The sequence below is a fragment of the Tachysurus vachellii genome, chromosome 23, assembly GCF_030014155.1.
Source record: "Tachysurus vachellii isolate PV-2020 chromosome 23, HZAU_Pvac_v1, whole genome shotgun sequence".
In the NCBI taxonomy this organism is placed as follows: Eukaryota; Metazoa; Chordata; class Actinopteri; order Siluriformes; family Bagridae; genus Tachysurus; species Tachysurus vachellii.
This window is the reverse complement of record NC_083482.1, coordinates 242734-247733: the sequence shown is the minus strand read 5'-3', so window position 1 is coordinate 247733 and position 5000 is coordinate 242734. Positions and strand designations below refer to the sequence as shown.

General features: G+C 42.5%; 1 protein-coding gene across 3 annotated transcripts in view; it reads left to right on the top strand.

Moving 5' to 3' along the window:
* The window catches only part of ttbk1a (tau tubulin kinase 1a), a 47475-nt gene that overhangs the window by 38799 nt on the left and 3676 nt on the right, over positions 1–5000 (top strand). The window lies entirely within an intron of this gene.

The following is a 5000-nucleotide window of genomic DNA, read 5'->3' as shown; positions in this document are numbered from 1 at the left end:
ATTGTGTTGTACGTGTGCAGGTTTGAAACAGACAGAACATTAATACTGACAATCTTCTCCACTAGGAGCGAGAGATAGTGAGCGAGTTTGTCTCCTTACTGCATGTGTGTCATGACTGACGTGCCTCCAGGCATGTGCCGTTCCGACCAGCGTACCCTCTGTAGACAAATATTAAATAAAATTGCAGCTCTGTGCATCAGAAGATTTACAGCAAATTAGTTATGATGCAGTAAAGAAGCATCAAATGTAAACGATCATCTGGAATGATTCCTCAGTCCAGTGCTACAGGGCTTGTGATCTGATGTTTCTTCAGTCGCCGCTCACAACTTTAGTGCCTGTCTGCTGTTTTGCTCTTATTATAAGTTGTCATTATCATTACAGAGACATTAGGAAGAAACATGAAGCTTTGAATGAGGTCCCAGACCCTGGTGTGTACAGTGTAGTGGGCTGTAGGCTGTATATGAAACGAGAGACCTGTGAATGTACAGAACAACTGGCTAGATAAGGGTTAGGACAATTTTACAACATTAAGCAACACAAATGAGCTGTAATAAGTGGGCTAAATAAATGTTAGCATACCTGCTATAACCCAAATGTAGAACATAACATGATTGATATAATTTACTGCTTAACATCTATAATGTTCTCCTCTGATGTCTGCAGTGGGGAACAAATTACTGTTCCTGCATCACACTCACACTTCAGTCCAAATTCTGCTGCAGGTGTTTAGAGGACAGCTGTCCTGCTTCAGCTTTATGTCCAACACGGTTCCCTACATAGGCAGCCTCGTCTCGGGGGGACACAGGACAATGTTTAGGACCGTTAATGTTAACATTGTGATTTCACATAACTGATTATTGGCACATGGCTGGATGCAATACAATCTCCTATAATCTCCACTTTTACACGCTCTCTCTCTCCCTCTCTCTCCCTCTCTTTCTCTGTCTCTCTTTCTTTCTCTTTCTCTCTCTCTCTCTTTCTCTGTCTCTCTTTCTCTCTCTCTCTCTCTCTCTCGCTCTCTCTCTCTGTGTCTCTCTCTCTCTCTCTGTTGTAGGAGGTGGATGAGGACAGACCTCCTTCTCCTCGTCCCAATCAGCTTCGCCGTCTCGCCTCCTATGTCTTTTCATCCTCCACTCTGGAAACAGAGGAATATCCACACGCATCTTTCATCCAACGCAGTCGCTCCGCAGAGAGCAGCCCAGCTCACGCCAACCAACGACTCCGCCCTGGGATGCCCCGCCCACAGTCTGCCATGCTCCGCCCACAACGCCACTCTGTCCTCTCCCCTCGAGCTCACATCCAGCACATCCTCGCCAAACTGATGCACAAAAACAGCTGAGAGTGTGCGCATGTCCCACACACTTCACTCATACCTTGTGTGTGTGTGTATCTGTGTATGTGTGTGTGTTTGTTTTTATTGATGCAATAAACTCATGGGCTTGTCTGTGTGTGTGTGTGTGTCTGTGTGTGTGTGTGTGTGTGTGTGTGTGTGTGTGTGTGTGTGTGTGTGTGTGTGTGTATCTGTCTCTGTGTCTGTGTGTGTCTCTGTGTGTGTGTCTCTCTGTGTGTGTGTGTCTGTCTGTGTGTTTTTTACAGATGCAATAAACTCATGGGCTTGTGTGTGTGTGTGTGTGTGTGTGTGTGTGTGTGTTTTGGAGGAATATTCAGAATCAATCTGGTGTTTTCTGCCTCCAGGGTTTTATAATGGCGTTGTGTCATTTCATGTGAAAGCTGTAAAATGGGCAGCGTTTATGCAGCAGCAGAATGTCTGTGAACAACAGGGTGATTTCTGTATGTTGTTGTTTGTGAGATGGAGAGGTGAACACGTGAGATGGAGAGGTGAACACGTGAGATGGAGAGGTGAACACGTGAGATGGCGCGGTGAACACGTGAGATGGAGAGGCGAACACGTGTGATGGCGCGGCGAACACGTGAGATGGTGCGGCGAACACGTGAGATGGTGCGGTGAACACGTGAGATGGAGAGGTGAACACGTGAGATGGAGAGGTGAACACGTGAGATGGCGCGGTGAACACGTGAGATGGAGAGGTGAACACGTGAGATGGAGAGGTGAACACGTGAGATGGAGAGGTGAACACGTGAGATGGAGAGGTGAACACGTGAGATGGAGAGGTGAACATGTGAGATGGCGCGGTGAACACGTGAGATGGTGCAGTGAACACGTGAGATGGAGAGGTGAACACGTGAGATGGCGCGGTGAACACGTGAGATGGAGAGGTGAACACGTGAGATGGAGAGGTGAACACACACCGGGGCTGTTTTGTGTTCATGTAGATATTTGTATTGTCTTGTTGATGATGTAAAATGAACACTCAGCTTTTTATCTGCTGCTTTGCACTTTAGAATGACAGACTTTTAAACAGGTGATACCACTGACCTCTAAAGGTGTGTTAAGTGAAATCACTGACTGTTAATTGTGTGTGCTATATCATATACATGCATATAATATAGCTTTGTCTTAATTGTGTTGCTTTGTAAAGGTTGTATATGCTGTTGCTTTGCTGTGTAGCTCCCAGTGTGGACAGTTCACACCATATCAGCTGGGTTTTAGCTTGTAAAGGTGCTTCACAACGTGAAATATGCAAAGGAGATGATTTAAATGTGATATCCAAAGTCATGACATCACAAACATTGTGTAATTAGCACTAGTTTACTGGGGCATGGTTATGGATGTTAATGTAGTGTGGAGTGTGTGAAATGTGATTTTAGGGATTTAAACGATCTGATAGGTTTAATTGCCCTTAAATACTTTATTTAATGGTATATGAGCTTCTAGTAGTAAGAATAACTGAAATGGGTGCAGTTTACTTTATTCTACTGTACATCAGCGGCCACGTGGCTAATTAATGTTAATGTAATAATGAGATGAGGAGCTCAGAAGCTCATGAGAAGTCTTCCTCTGCATGACAAACACTGGTCTGCTGTTACAGTGTGGCACATAGACTCATTTACATAAAGTCCAATCTCGTGATTCAGCTAAGAAGAAGAATAAAGCAGGATAAGGGGAGTGTGTGTGTGTTGTGAGGTGTGTGTGTGTGGTCATGTGGTGTTGAGAGCATCAGGAGCTATCTTGAGGAGTATTGCGTGTTCTCTCAGTACTGTACTCTTACACTCCTGCACTTTAGAAGCTGCAACTCAGAGCCATGAGAGAATTGTGTTGTGTTCAGTCGCAATAACTGTGAGCCATGATCGTGTGGTGAAACGTGTGGAAAATATTTCTCTTATCTTACTCATCAATGTGTATTTTACACTCCACTAGATCTCACACTCCGAGAACTCGTCAGTGTCTTAATGTCTTTCACATTTTATCATTTGGGGTGTTATACAGTTGAATTGTGTTTTTTTGAGAAACTGTAGTGTCCACATATCACTTTTAAAGCTCATTATGTACAGTGTGATTTATGTTACGTGCTCGGCTTCGTTTCTTGTAGCAGCCAAATTAGATTACATTATGTTTCAAAATGAGCTCACTGTATTAGAGACGTTCTGATTTCACAGGACATAACGTAACAAAAGTTGTGAGCAAGGAACTGAAGAGAACCAAACCATGGTAGAAAAGCTCAGTTCACATGTGACGTGAAGGGTGAAGTGTGTGTGATGGAAATGTGATGATCTGAGTCTGAGAGCTTAAGGATCTAAATAAAGTTCTTTCATTCAGATTGTGAAATTGTGTGTGTGTGTGTGTGTGTGTGTGTGTGTTTGTAAAACACACTGCTCTGTATGTCTCTGTGACCTTTATAAAGGGCTATAAACTGCAGAGCTTTAATTTTGTGCTTCCATTAGTGCTGATGTGTGGTGTGGTGCGTGTGTGTGTATATGTGTGTGTTGTGTGTCTGTGTTGTGTGTGTGTGTGTTGTGTGTGTCGTGTGTGTGTGTGTGGTGCGTGTGTGTGTGTGGTGCGTGTGTCGTGTGTGTGTGTCTGTGTTGTGTGTGTGTGTTGTGTGTGTCGTGTGTGTGTGTGTGGTGCGTGTGTCGTGTGTGTGGTGCGTGTGTGTCGTGTGTGTGTATGTGTGTCTTGTGTGATGGAAGTCACAAATATTATATCATATGATATCAGGTGCCAATACAGTATCATATTCAGTTCATCACGCAGGAGATAACCCAAACTGGCCACTGGAGTTTTGCTTACTTACGCAGCATGACTAGCTTTTTTTAGCTGGCATTTTATTTAGACTGGATGATGATGAAGATATGATGATGATGATGTAGTGTGTGTGTAAATGATGTTATTAAGGTAATCTGAAGTTGTAATGTGTGTGTAGTGAGTATATTATAATTATGTATTTGTTCATTTTGTTGCTCTCCACACTGCAGCCTGCACTTTTGCACATAGAATTCGACTGTTTGTTTTAACACACAATAAGATGATGTACAGAGTCATGGCACTGTTACTGACGGCTCCTTTTACTTCCCCAACCATCACCAAATAACCTCATTAGTATTATTAGTATTATTACTGTCTGGTTGTCTGTATGTTTAGAGAGTAAATATAAATGTATTGAAGAGAGACAGAATGAAAATAACATGATCAGATCCACAAACACATCTCACAGCTCTCATACATCATATACACATGCAGATAAACCCCCCCCACCACCACCACCACCACTCCAACACATACACAGTATGCCTTGTTATAATACAGCTGAGTGTGTATGAAGATGTATATAACTGTACACTGCATGATGACACTGCAGACAGATTCTGTATAAAGTAAAAGTTTACTCAATAAAACGTTTCAGTTTCAAGACTTCTAAATGCTGCAGTGATGTACACAAGTTCTATTATTATTATTATTATTGTTAGTTGTACAGTTTTCTGTAACAAATGGCATCATTACAGCATTATACATATTAAAACCATCAAAAAACTTTAGTATTATTGAATGGAATTAAAAGATAAGATTTCTGGTATGTTTCAGGCATGTGCTGTTTCTCTATCCCACTATTCTCATGTTGGACACGTTCACAGATAAAGGA